This window comes from Penaeus chinensis, chromosome 14, assembly GCF_019202785.1.
Source record: "Penaeus chinensis breed Huanghai No. 1 chromosome 14, ASM1920278v2, whole genome shotgun sequence".
NCBI lineage: Eukaryota > Metazoa > Arthropoda > Malacostraca > Decapoda > Penaeidae > Penaeus > Penaeus chinensis.
In genome coordinates, this window is record NC_061832.1 from 23,081,699 (window position 1) to 23,096,815 (window position 15,117).

Sequence of the window (15,117 nt, forward strand, 5' to 3'; positions counted from 1 at the left end):
TTCATCATCATTATCTTTGTCGCCGTTAGCATCATTATCATCATTATCATGTTTGTCGTCATGCCATCATCAGTCGACGTCGACTGGGACATTATTGTCTCTACCCACTCCCGTATAATCAGAGCCATGCATATGAATAAATGTATGCATATATGTACATATAAGTGCATAAACATAGATATGTTAATACACATACATACACATACACATATAAACACACATACAGGTTGGGAGGCAAAATGGGTGCTACAACTTGCCTAAGGCTGACCCAGCACGACGGTAATTGAACCCCTTGCCACGGTAGTCTACGACGCGCCACTTGATGGCTTTCCCAATAGTCTACGACGCGCCATTTGACTTCTTTTGATTGAATATCGAATAATCGCTCACTGGAGGAGGAGGAGATGAAGGAAGAGGAGGAGAAGGAGATGAAGGAGGAAGAGGAGGAGGAGGAGGAGATGAAGGAGGAAGAGGAGGAGGAGAAGGAGATGAAGAATGATGAGGAGATGAAGGAAGATGAGGAGGAGGAAGAGGAAGAGGAGAAGATGAAGGAAGATGAGGAGAAGGAGATGAAGGAAGATGAGGAGGAGGAGAAGGAGATGAAGGAAGATGAGGAGGAGAAGGAGATGAAGGAAGATGAGGAGGGGGAGGAGGAGAAGGAGATGAAGGAAGAGGAGAAGATGAAGGAAGATGAGGAGAAGGAGGAGTAGGAGATGAAGGAAGATGAGGAGAAGGAGATGAAGGAGGAAGAGGCGGAGATGAAGGAATATGAGGAGGAGGAGAAGGAGATGAAGGAAGATGAGGAGGAGGAGGAGAAAGAGAAGGAGATGAAGGAACATGAGGAGGAGATGAAGGAAGATGAAGAGGAGATTAAGGATGATGTTTAGGAGGAGAAGGAGATGGAGGAAGATGAGGAGGAGGAGGATATGAAGGAAGATAAGGAAGAGAAGATGAAGGAAGGTGAGGAGATGGAGGAAGATAATGAGAAGATAAAGGAAGATGAGGAAGAGGAGGAGATGAAGGGAGATGAGTAGAAGGAGATGAAGGAAGATGTTTAGGAGGAGGAAGAGGATGAGAAGATGGAGGAAGATGATGATAAGGAGATGAAGGAAGATGAGGGGGAGGAGATGGAGGAAGATAATAATGAGAAGGAGGAAGAGGAGAAGGATATAAAGGAAGATGAGGAGGAGGAGCATGACGACAAAGACGGTGATGACGGGGTTGGGTAGAGACAATAATGTCATAGTCGACGTCGGCTGATGGTGACCTTCAATATATGTATATATATGTACATATATATAGAATCAGGCTCAAAAATTACCACGACAATTTGAGGCAGAGGCGTGTTGTTCCCCTGGGCAACTTCACCTCAACTGCTTATTCCCCTGGGGAAGGATCCTTGGTCAGCCACCCCAGTAGAGGGACCCAGCCAACTACGTGATGTCAAGTCGAAGCAGTTCGTTGAACATCGGTGATGACACAAAAAAGGAAAATCAATACATATTTATGAATATATATAAATATATATACATATATACACATGTGTGTGTATGTGTGTGCATGTGTATGTATGTGTTTGTATATTAATTCATATAGCTATATCTATGTTTCTAAATATATTTATACATTTACTTATTAGTTCATTTATTGATTGATTTATTTATTCCTTCATTTATAATATTTATTTATTCATTTATTCTTCTACAGACAGCATCGGTGGTTCAGTGGTAGAATTCTCGCCTGCCACGCGGGAGGCCCGGGTTCAATTCCCGGCCGATGCACACTTTTAAAACATTCAATCATTTCGTCACTATATCACTTAAAAGTTTATTCAATAATCAACAAGTGTACTGTATAGACATCGACAATTGTATCGATACATTGCGTATCAACAGTTCTATACTAATAGACAAGTAAATCAACACATATTTGTTGTGTATGCTTTCATTGTTATGCTGGGTATGCTTGTGTCTTTTCCACAGTATCTGCAGTAAAATAAAAAAAATATATTTTACAAAGAATGAAAGACTGACCGAGAGAGGGAATATTAATATCATCTATGAATGCGAAACCGAGTATGAAATTTACAAAGCTACAAGTAGAAAGGGAATAGTGAAGGGCCTTGAAGGTATTTTAACAAAATCGCGGATACACTTCCTATGCGTTAATGTATCTGCACCGAGACACTCAGTTGTACCCTCGATTTTTTTTTTTAAAGGAAAGACAGTAAAAGTGCGCAAAAGTTGGAGTAATATGTTCCTCCACATCTGTTTTTTTTTTTTTCATTTCGGTTGCCTTTCTCATTCCCTCATCTGCTGACTTCTCTTTTTTTCCGCAGTCACTTATCTCCTATTATTTTTTTGACATCCTACTTCTTCATCCTCTACGTTATCATCATCGTTATCATCTTCGTCTTCTTTTTCTTCTTCTACTTCATCATCATTGTCGTCGTTAGCATCATTATCATCATTATCATGTTTGTCGTCATCCTCCTCCTCCTACCACTCCTCTTCCTTCCTTCCTCTCCTCCTCTTCTTCCTCCTCCTCCTTATCTTCCTTTATCTCCTCCCCCTCCTCCTCCATTTCCTCATCAGCATCATCTTCCTTCATTTCCTCCTCCTCCTCCTCTTCCTCATCATCATCATCTTCCTTCATCTCCTCTTCCTCCTCCTCCTCATCTTCCTTCATCCTCTCCTCCTCCTCTTCTTCCTCCTCTTCTTACTCCTCCTCTCCTCCTCATCTCCTCCTCTTCCTCCTCCTCCCCATCTTCCTTCATCTCCTTCTCATCATCATTATCTTCCTTCATCTCCTCCTCCTCCTCTTCCTCCTCATTTTCCTGAATCTCCCCCTCCTCCTCCTCCTCTTCCTCCTCCTCTTCCTCCTCATCCTCATCTTCCTCCATCTCCTCCTCCTCCATTTTCCTCCTCCTCCACTTCTTCCTCCTCCTCCTTTTCTTCCTTCATCTCCTCCTCCTCTTCCTCATCATCATCATCTTTCTCCATCTCCATCTCCTCCTCTTCCTCCTCCTTATCTTCCTTCACAATTTCTGAGTCTGATGCTATATATATATATATATTGAAGGCCACCATCAGTCGACGTTGGCTAGGACATTATTGTATCTACCCACTCCCGTATAAACAGAGCCATGCATATGAATAAATGTATGGATATATGTACATATAAGTGCATAAACATAGATATGTTAATATGCATACATAGACATGCATACACAGGTTGGGAGGCAAAATGGGTGCTACAACCTGCCAAAGACCCAGCACGACGGTAATTGAACCACTCGCTACGACGCGCCACTTGATCGCTTTCCCGATAATCTACGACGCGCCATTTGACTACTTTTGGTTAAATATCGAATAATTGCTCACTGGAGAAAGAGGAGGAGGAGAAGGGGATGGAGGAAGATGAGGATGAGGATGAGAAGGAGATGAAGGAAGTTGATGAGGTGGGGAGGAGGAAAAAAAGGAAGAGGAGATAAAGGAAGATGAGGAGGAGGAGATGAAGGAAGATGAGACGGAGTAGAAGGAGATGAAGGAAGATGATGATGAGGAGATGAAGGAAAATAAGGAGGATGAGGAAGAGGAGATAAAGGAAGATGAGAAGGAGGAGGATATGATGGAAGATGAGGAGGAAGATAAGGAGGAGTAGGAGGAGCATGACGACAAAGATGACGATAATGATGCTAACGACGACGATGACGATGATGATACATTTATGCATATGCATTGTCTATACAGGAGTGGGTAGAGACAATAATGTCCGAGTCGATATCGACTGATGATGACCTTCAATATATGTATATATATAAATAGCATCAGACTCAAAAATTGCCATGATAATTAATTTGAGGCCGAGGCGTGTTGTTCCCCTGGGCAAGGAACTTTACCTCAACTGCCTATTCCCCTGGGCAAGGACATTCACCTCAACTGCCTATTCCCCTGGGCAAGGAACTTTACCTCAACTGCCTATTCCCCTGGGCAAGGACATTCACCTCAACTGCCTATTCCCCTGGGCAAGGAACTTCTCCTCAACTGCCTATTCCCCTGGGAAAGGATCCTTGGGCAGTCAAGGAAAGACCCAACCAACTACGTGATGTCAAGTCGAAGAAGTTCGTTAAACGTCGGTGATGACACACAAAAAAAATATATATTTATATTTATGTGTATATATAAATATATATACATATGTGTGTGTTTGTGCATGTGTATGTTTTTATATTAACATATCTATGCGTATGTATATATATATATATGTATATATAAGCACATATTTATTCATATAGCTATATCTATGTTTCTAAATATATTTATCCATTTACTTATTAGTTCATTTATTTGTTGATTTATTTATTCCTTCATTTATAATATTTATTCATTTATTCAGTCTACTACAGACAGCATCGGTGGTTCAGTGGTAGAATTCTCGCCTGCCACGCGGGAGGCCCGAGTTCGATTCCCGGCCGATGCACACTTTTAAAACAGCCAATCATTTCGTCACTATATAATTTAAAAGTTTATTAAATTATCAACAAGTGTACTGTATCGACATCGACAATTGTATCGACACATTGCGTATCAACAGTTGTATACTAATAGACAAGTAAATCAACACATATTTGTTGTTGTTATGCTGGGTATGCCTGTGTCTTTTCCACAGTCTCTACAGTAAAATAAAAAAAATATGAAACACTGACCGAGAGAGGGAATTTTAATATAATCTATGAATGCGAAGCCGGATATGAAATTTACAACGCTACAAGTAGAAAGGTAATAGTGAAGGGCCTTGAAGGTATTTTAACAAAATACACTTCCTATGCATTAATGTATCTGCTCCGAGACACTCAGTTGTACCCTCGAAATTCTTTAAAAGGAAAGACAGTAAAAGTGCGCAAACAGTTGGAGTAATATGTTCCTCCACATCTGCTTTTTTTCATTTTGGTTGCCCCCTCATCTGCTGACTTCTCTTTCTCCGTCAGTCACTCATCTCCTACTTTTCCATCCTCTTCGTTATCATCATCGTTATCATCTTCGTCTTCTTTTTCTTCTACTTCATCATCATCGTCGTTAGCATTATTATCATCATTATCAGGTTTGTCGTCATCCTCCTCCTCTTACCACTTATCTTCCTTCCTTCCTCTCCTCTTCCTCCTCCTCCTCCTTATCTTCCTTTATCTCCTCCCTCTCCTCCTACAGTTCCTCATCATCATCATCTTCCTTCATCTCCTCCTCATCTTCCTTCACAATTTTTGAGTCTGATGCTATATATATATATTGAAGGCCACCATCAGTCGACGTCGACTAGGACATTATTGTCTCTACCCACTCCCGTATAATCAGAACCATGCATATGAATAAATGTATGCATATATGTACATATAAGTGCATAAACATAGATAGGTTAATATACATACACCCACACACATAAACATGCATAAACAAACACACACAGGTTGAGAGGGAAAATGGGTGCTACAACTTGCTAAAGACCCAGCACGACGGTAATTGAACCCCTCGCTACGACGCGCCACTTGATGGCTTTCCCGATAGACTACGACGCGCCATTTCACTGCTTTTGGTTAAACATCTAATAATCGCTCACTGGAGAAGGAGAAGGAAGAGGAGGAGGAGGAAGAGGAGAAGGAGAAAAAAGAGATGAAGGAAGATGTGGATGAGAAGGAAGATGAAGGAAGATGAGGAGGAGGAGATGAAGGAAAATAAGGAAGATGAGGAAGAGGAGATGAAGGAAGATGAGGAGGAGGAGCATGACGACAAAGATGATGATAATGATGCTAATGACGACGATGACGATGATGGTACATTTATTCATATACATTGTCTATACGGGAGTGGGTAGAGACAATAATGTCATAGTCGATGTCGACTGAAGGTGGCCTTCGATATATGTATATATATAAATAGCATCAGACTCAAAAAGTGCCATGACAATTTGAGGCCGATGCGTGTTGTTCCCCTGGGCAAGGAACTTCACCTCAACTGCCTATTCCCCTTGGGAAGGATCCTTGGTCAGCCAAAGAAACACATAACCATGTTCGTGAAACATGGTTATGACACACAAAAAAATATATATATATATATTTATGTATATATATGTATAAATATATATAGATATATACATGTGTGTGTGTGTGTGTGTGTGTGTGCATGTGTATGTATATGTTTGTATATTAACATATCTATGTTAATATATATTTATTCAAAAATTTAATAAATATATAAGCATATAGTTATTCATATAGCTATATATATGTTTCTAAATATATTTATCCATTTGCTTATAAGTTCATTTATTCATTGATTTATGTATTCCTTCATTTATAATATTTACTTATTTATTCAATCTTCTACAGACAGCATCGGTGGTTCAGTGGTAGAATTCTCGCCTGCCACGCGGGAGGCCCGGGTTCAATTCCCGGCCGATGCACACTTTTAAAACATCCAATCATTTCGTCACTACATCACGTAAAAGTTTATTCAATAATCAACAAGTGTTCTGCATCGACATTGACAATTGTATCGATACATTGCGTATCAACAGTTGTATACTAATTGACAAGTAAATCAACACATATTTGTTTTGTGTGCTTTTATTGTTATGCTGGGTATGCCTACGTCTTTTCCACTGTCTCTGCAGTAAAATAAAATAAAAAATCTTTTACAAAGAATTGAACACTGACCGAGAGGGAATATCAATATTATCTATGAATGCGAAACCGAGTATGAAATTTACCAAGCTACAAGTAGAAAGGTAGTAGTGAAGGGCCTTGAAGGTATTTTAACAAAATCGCGGATACACTTCCTATGCGTTAATGTATCTGCACCGAGACACTCCGCTGTACCCTCGAAATTCTTTGAAATGAAAGACAGTAAAAGTGCGCAAAAGTTAGAGAAATATGTTCCTCCACATCTGCTTTTTTCATTATATTTCAGTTGCCCTTCTCACTCCCTCATCTGCTGACTTCACTTTCTCCGTCATTCACTCATCTCCTATTGTTTCTTCGACATCCTACTTCTTCATCCTCTTCGTTATCATCATCGTTATCATCTTCGTCTTCTTTTTCTTCTACTTTATCATCATTGTCGTCGTTAGCATCATTATCATCATTATCATGTTTGTCGTCATCCTCCTCCTCTTACCACTCCTCTTCCTTCTTTCCTCTCCTCATCTTCCTCCTCCTCCTTATCTTCCTTTATCTCCTCCCACTCCTCCATTTCCTCCTCATCATCATCTTCCTTCATCTCCTCCTCCTCTTCCTCCTCATCATCACCTTCCTTCATCTCCTCTTCCTCATCAACATCATCTTCCTTCATCTCTTCCTCCTCCTCCTTATCTTCCTTTATCTCCTCCCCCTCCTCCTCCATTTCCTCATCATCATCATCTTCCCTCATCTTCTCCTTTTCTTCATCCTCCTCTTCTTACTCCTCCTCTCCTCCTCCTCTCCTCCTCCTCATCTTCCTTCATCTCCTTCTCATCCTCATCATCTTCCTTCATCTCCTTCTCCTCCTTCTCATTTTCCTTCATCTCCCCTCCTACTCCTCCTCTTCCTCTTCATCATCATCATCTTCATCCATCTCCTCCTCCTCTTCTTCCTCCTCCTTATCTTCCTTCACAATTTTTGAGTCTGATGCTATATATATATTGAAGGCCACCATCAGTCGACGTCGACTAGGACATTATTGTCTCTACCCACTCCCGTATAATCAGAGCCATGCATATGAATAAATGTATGCATATATGTACATATAAGTGCATAAACATAGATATGTTAATACATATACATACACATACACATATAAACACATACAGGTTGGGAGGCAAAATGGGTGCTACAACTTGCCTAAGGCTGACCCAGCATGACGGTAATTGAACCCCTCGCCACGGTAGTCTACGACGCGCCATTTGACTACTTTTGATTAAATATCGAATAATCGCTCACTGGAGGAGGAGGAGATGAAGGAGGAAGAGGAGGAGGAGGAGACAAAGAAAGATGAGGAGATGAAGGAAGATGAGGAGGAGGAAGAGGAAGAGAAGATGAAGGAAGATGAGGAGGAGGAGGAGAAGGAAATGAAGGAAGATGAGGAGGAGGAGGAGAAGGAGATGAAGGAAGATGAGGGGGAGGAGGAGGAGATAAAGAAAGATGAGGAAGAGGAGATGAAGGAAAATGAGGAGGAGGAGATGAAGGAAGATGAGGGGGAGGGGAGGAGATGAAGGAAGATGAGGCGAAGATGAAGGAAGATGAGGAGGAGATGAAGGAAGATGAGAGGAGGAGAAGGAGATGAAGGAATATGAGGAGGAGGAGAAGGAGATGAAGGAAGATGAGGAGGTGGAGGAGAAGGAGAAGGAGATGAAGGAACATGAGGAGGAGGAGAAGGAGATGAAGGAACATGAGGAGAAGGAGAAGGAGATGAAGGAACATGAGGAGAAGGAGAAGGAGATGAAGGAACATGAGGAGATGGAGGAAGATAATGAGGAGGAGGTAAAGGAAGATGAAGAAGAGGAGGAGATGAAGGGAGATGAGTAGGAGGAGATGAAGGAAGATGCTTAGGAGGAGGAAGAGGATGAGAAGAAGATGGAGGAAGATGATGATAAGGAGAAGAAGGAAGATGAGGAGGAGATGGAGGAAGATAATAATGAGAAGGAGGAAGAGGAGAAGGATATAAAGAAAGAGGAGAAGGAGGAGCATGACGACAAAGACGGTGATGATAATGATGCTAACGACGACGATGACGATGATGATACATTTATTTATATGCATTGTCTATACGGGGCTGGGTAGAGACAATAATGTCATAGTCGTCGTCGGCTGATGGTGGCCTTCAATATATGCATATGTATATATGTACATATACATAAATAGAATCAGGCTCAAAAATTGCCACGACAACTTGATGCCGAGGCGTGTTGTTCCCCTGGGCAAGGAACTTCCCCTCAACTGCCTATTCCCCTGGGGAAGGATCCTTGGTCAGCCACCCCAATAGAGGGACCCAGCCAACTACGTGATGTCAAGTCGAAGCAGTTCGTTGAACATCGGTGATGACACAAAAAAGGAAACATATATATTTATGTATATATATATAAATATATATATACATATATACACACATATCTGTGTGTGTGTGTGTGTGTGCATGTTTATGTATATGTTTGTATATTAACATAGATATAGCTATATGAATAGATATAGGCTTATGTATACATATATATACACATACGCATAGATATGTTAATATACAAACATATACATACACATGCACACACACACACGTGTATATATGTATAAATATTTATATATATACATAGATATATACTTTTCCATTTTTGTGTCATCACCGATGTTCAACGAACTTCTTCGACTTGAAATCAGTTATTAGTTCATTTATTCATTGATTTATTTATTCCTTCATTTATATTATTTATTTATTCGTTCGGTCTAATACAGACAGCATCGGTGGTTCAGTGGTAGAATTCTCGCCTGCCACGCGGGAGGCCCGGGTTCAATTCCCGGCCGATGCACATTTTTAAAACATCCAATCATTTCGTTACTATACCACTTAAAAGTTTATTCAATAATCAACAAGTGTACTGTATCGACATCGACAATTGTATCGATACATTGCGTATCAACAGTTGTATACTAATAGACAAGTAAATCAACACATATTTGTTGTGTGTGCTTTTATTGTTATGCTGGGTATGCCTGTGTCTTTTCACAGTCTCTGCAGTAAAATAAAAAAAATAAAACTATTTTACAAAGAATGAAAGACTGACCGAGAGAGGGAATTTTAATATCATCTATGAATGCGAAGCTGGATATGAAATTTACAAAGCTACAAGTAGAAAGGTAATAGTGAAGGGCCTTGAAGGTATTTTAACAAAATCGCGGATACACTTCCTATGCGTTAATGTATCTGCACCGAGACACTCAGATGTACCCTCGAAATTCTTTAAAAGGAAAGACAGTAAAAGTGCGGAAAAGTTAGAGTAATATGTTTCTCCACATCTGCTTTTTTTAATTTCGGTTGCCTTTCTCACTCCTTATCTGCTGACTTCTCTTTCACCGTCATTCACTCATCTCCTATTGTTTTTTCGACGTCCTACTTCTTCAACTTCTTCGTTATCATCATCGTTATCATCTTCGTCTTCGTTTTCTTCTTCTATTTCATCATCATCATCATTGTCGTCGTTAGCATCATTATCATGTTTGTCGTCATCCTCCTCCTCTTACCACTCCTCTTCCTTCCTTCCTCTCCTCTTCCTCCTCATCATCATCATCTTCCTTCATCTCCTCTTCCTCATCATCATCATCTTCCTTCATCTCCTCTTCCTCCTCCTTCTCATCTTCCTCCATCTTCTCCTCCTCCTCTTCCTCTTTCTCTTCCCACTCCTCCTCTCCTCCTCATCTCCTTCTCCTCTTCCTCCTCCTCCTCATCTTCCTTCATCTCCTTCTCATCCTTATCATCTTCCTTCATCTCCTTCTCCTTCTCCTCCTCTTCCTCCTCCTTCTCATTTTCCTGTATCTCCCCCACTTCCTCCTCTTCCTCCTCCTCATCTTCCTCCATCTCATCCTCCTCCTTCTCTTCCATCTCCTCCTCCTCTTCCTTCATCTCCTCCTCCTCCTCCTCTTCCTCATCATCATCATCTTTCTCCATCTCCTTCTCCTCCCCTTCCTCCTCCTTACCTTCCTTCACAATTTTTAAGTCTGATGCTATATATTTATTGAAGGCCACCATCAGTCGACGTCGACTAGGACATTATTGTTTCTATCCATTCCCGTATAATCAGAGCCATGCAAATGAATAAATGTATGCATATATGTACATATTAGTGCATAAACATAGATATGTTAATATACATACACACACATAAACATGCATAAACAAACACACACAGGTTGGGAGGCAAAATGGGTGCTACAACTTGCCAAAGACCCAGCACGACGGTAATTGAACCCCTCGCCACGACGCGCCACTTGATGGCTTTCCCGATAGACTATGACGCGCCATTTTACTACTTTTGGTTAAACATCGAATAATCGCTCACTGGAGAAGAAGGAAGAAGGAGGAGTAGGAGATGAAAAAGGAGGAGGAGGAGAAGATGAAAGAAGATGAGGAGGAGGAGCAGATGAAGGACGATGAGGATGAGGAGAAGGAAGATGAGGAGGAGGAGAAGAAGATGAAGGAAGATGAGGAGGAGGAGATGAAGGAAAATAAGGAAGATGAAGGAAGATGAGGAGGAGGAGGAGCATGACGACAAAGATGATGATAATGATGCTAACGACGACGATGACAATGATGATACTTTTATTCATATGCATTGTCTATACGGGAGTGGGTTATATATATGTATATATATAAATAGCATCAGACTCAAAAATTGCCGAGGCAAGAAACTTCACTTCAACTGCCTATTCCCCTGGGCAAGGAACTTCCACTCAACTACCTATTCCCCTAGGGAAGGATCCTTGGTCAGCCAAAGAAAGACCCAGCCAACTACGTGATGTCAAGTCGAAGTAGCTCGTTAAACATCGTGATGACACAAAAAAATATATATTTAAGTATATATTTAAATATATATATATATATACATATATATATACATATGTGTGTGTGTGTGTGTGTGTGCATGTGTATGTATATGTTTGTATATTAACATATCTATGTTGATATATATTTATTCAAAAATTGAATAAATATATAAGCATATATTTATTTATATAGCTATATCTATGTTTCTAAATATATTTGTCCACTTGCATATTAGTTCATTTATCCATTGATTTATTTATTGCTTCATTTATAATGTTTATTTATTCATTCACATTTATACAGACAGCATCGGTGGTTCAGTGGTAGAATTCTCGCCTGCCACGCGGGAGGCCCGGGTTCAATTCCCGGCCGATGCACACTTTTAAAACATCCAATCATTTCGTCACTAAAGTTTATTCAATAATCAACAAGTGTACTGTATCGACATCGACAATTGTAGCGGCACATTGCGTATCGACAGATGTATATTAATAGACAAATAAATTAACACATATTTGTTGTGTGTGCTTTTATTGTTATGCTGGATGTTACTGTGCCTTTTCCACAATATCCGCATTAAAATAAAAAAAAAATATTTTACAAAGAACGAAACACTGACCGAGAGAGAGAATATTAGCCTTATTTGTGAATGCGAAGCCGATATGAGTTCTACAAAGCTACAAGTAGAAAGGTAATAGTGAAGGGCCTTGAAGGTATTTTAACAAAATCGCGGATACACTTCCTATGCGTCAATGTATCTGCACCGACACACTCCGCTGTATCCTCGAAATTCTTTAAAAGGAAAGACCGTAAAAGTGCGCAAAAGTTGGAGTAATATGTTCCTCCATATCTCTTTTTTTCAGTTCTTTTCGGTTGCCTTTCTCATCCCTTTATCTGTTGATTTCTCTTTGTCCACCAATCACTCATCTCCTTTTACTTTTTCTGACATCTTCATCCCTTTATCATCATCAACATTATCCTCTTTTTCTTTTCTTCATCATCATCATTATCATGATTATCATCATCGTCGTCGTTATCATCATCGTCCTCGTATTCCTCTCCCTCCTCCTGCTCTTCCACCTCCTCCTCCTCCTCCTCCTCTACCTCAACCACCTCTTCCTCCTCCTCCTCCTCCTCCTTCTCCTCCTATCCTTGCCCCTCCATCTATTCCTTGTTCTCTTGTCATCTTCCTTCTATCCCCCCCCTTTTTTCCCCTCTTCCTAGTGTCATTCTAAATCGATTTTCTCTGTTATTTCCTCCTTCCTTTTCTCCCGGCCTTTTTTTCTCCTATTCTATTCCTTCCACTTTGTCCACTTTCTACTCCTGTTCATCATTTTTCTCCCTATCTTCCTCCTTTTCCTTGTACCCTATTTCATCTTCTCCCTCCATTTCCTTCTTTTTTATGCCTTCCTCTTCGTCCAAATATAAAAAGTATATAATATGTATAAAAAAGTAATTAGCAATGTATTTATGGCGTTCCCTTCATTATCTATTCTTTCTCCTAAACTTTCTATCCCCCAATCATGAAGACATACGAGAAATTAATTAACAGAACGCCTACACTCCACTACTCTGCACAGCCATTTAACAGCCACAGTGAGCAGCCTCCTTGTAATCTCATAGTTACTGATTCCACCTTCCCGCTCTCGAGTTTCAGCCACATAGTTTACTCATAACGCCTTCGTTGTCTCAGAGTCTCCCTCACAGTTATTCCCTTTTCCTTCGCTCCTCACTCTGCTCTCCTCTCTCCCTACGCCCCCCTCCCCTGCTCCTGCTCCTTCTCCCTTCTATGCGCCCCTCTCTCCCCCCTGTGCCGAACCCCCTCACTTGTCCCTCCGTGTACCCCTCCACTTCTCCTTCCTTATACCCCTCTCCCCTCACCCTCTTCGCCCCTCTCCCTTACAGGGATTCCTCTCCCTTCCCCCTGCCTCCCTCCCCACTACCCACGGCGTGTCAAAGTGGCGCCGGGAAGCCACAAGGTGACGGCCAGGACGCGCCCTACAAAGCACCGCTTCTACCTTCATTATCATAAGCGGCGACGCTCCGCCCAGACCCTGCCAGAGACCAGCCCCTGTCCATCAGTCCCGGGCGAGGGGGGTGGGCGGCGGCGGAAAGGAGAGTCTGGAGAAAAAGGGGAGAGGGGAGGAGGAGGAGGGGAAGAGTGGGAAAGTCCCCTGGGCCCTCGCCTTCCCCTCGCTCCGTGCGGCCCCGTCAAAGCCTGAGGGTTTCGTGGACCGGAATCTTTAAGCATCTGCGGAATATTAAAGCCCGGCGACTGCGCTGGAGAACATAAGCTTTTTGTTTGGACAAAATGCATTTAATCAAATATCAGCAGGCGCCAGCATATCTCCCTGCATCTGTGTAAATCATGTCAATGAAGTTTCTGTGAACGCCACGGGAACACCGACTGCCAGTAGAAGCACCGAATTGATGAACGCAATAGGGCGGCAGCCGGAAATAGACACAAACGGAAAACAACCGGTGATCTGTGGCAGGTCAGTTCCTCATGAATTGACAATGGCGGACCTCAGAAACGCCCCCGCCCCTGGGACGACGGCGGGCGCCACTCGCCCCACGTGTGTCCGCCGCGACGTCTGCCTGGAGACAGGTCCGTCGGGCCGTGACGGGACGTCTACAGGAGACATGACGGGGAGAGGCGTTGCAGGATTAGATCTCGTCTCCCCTGACGCGATTCCACGGACTCCTATCTATCCCTCCATTGCCCTCGCCCCTCCCCCCTCCCTTTAATTCGACGTCGGAGAGCCACGTTTGCCTCACCGCCCTCCTCGACCTTTGAACTTCAGGTGAGTGTTCATCGCACCCCGTTGAGGTTCGGCCCACCTGCGCACCACGCCAGCTTCGGCCCCTCCAGCAGTGAGCAGACGTGCCCTGCCCGCCCAAACCCACGCCCATCCTACCCCACCCACCATGTAGGTTGCACTTCCTTGATGATGTGACGCAGGGTAGCTGCCCAGAGTACAAAGCACACTCGCTCGGCTTCATTTAATCGGATGAAAACGGAGAAAGGTAAGGAAGAGGGAGAACCTGGCGCCAATATAGGACTGAGAAATGGTCTTGTCTCCTCGAAAAAGAATGCACAATGCCCTGGAGGAAATGATACATTTTATCATCACAGAGTTAGCAATGTAAACTAAGAAACTACACAAAAATGAATATGAAGGAATCTTTAAACGACAAAGAACTGTAGGTACATATGCATGCTGCCAAATGATATTCTGTCCCATGCGTCATTTTGCTTGTGTTTATATATTCGGCTTTCTCCTCCGTTTCTTCGGGTTTATTCATATATCAAATGCTTGTTACTTTATATGCGTTTATTTATTTGCCAGTCTTATTTACATATCCATATTTCATGTATGATGGCCGTCCCACACATGACCTCCATCTTGACCTAGCGTGACCTGGCTCGGGGCGAAGGAGGAGTTACAAAAACAACAGACGATTTATTGACAGGACGTGGCGTTCACCTGTCACCCGTCCGCCCTACGCCGTCTTGTTAGTGCGGCCCCGTCCTCTCCTCCTTTTCCCTCTCCTCCTC

At 42.2% G+C, this 15,117-nt stretch overlaps 5 non-coding genes across 5 annotated transcripts; all 5 read left to right on the plus strand.

The window, feature by feature from the left end:
• Window positions 1–1,710: 1,710 nt before the first annotated feature.
• Window positions 1,711–1,781, plus strand: Trnag-gcc. Its single transcript has one exon. It is a non-coding gene; the product is annotated as a tRNA-Gly (tRNA).
• Window positions 1,782–4,411: 2,630 nt separating this feature from the next.
• Trnag-gcc lies at window positions 4,412–4,482 on the plus strand. The gene has a single exon. It is a non-coding gene; the product is annotated as a tRNA-Gly (tRNA).
• Window positions 4,483–6,385: 1,903 nt separating this feature from the next.
• On the plus strand, window positions 6,386–6,456 carry Trnag-gcc. The gene has a single exon. It is a non-coding gene; the product is annotated as a tRNA-Gly (tRNA).
• A 3,019-nt stretch (window positions 6,457–9,475) lies between these two features.
• Window positions 9,476–9,546, plus strand: Trnag-gcc. Its single transcript has one exon. It is a non-coding gene; the product is annotated as a tRNA-Gly (tRNA).
• A 2,318-nt stretch (window positions 9,547–11,864) lies between these two features.
• Window positions 11,865–11,935, plus strand: Trnag-gcc. Its single transcript has one exon. It is a non-coding gene; the product is annotated as a tRNA-Gly (tRNA).
• Window positions 11,936–15,117: the final 3,182 nt, after the last annotated feature.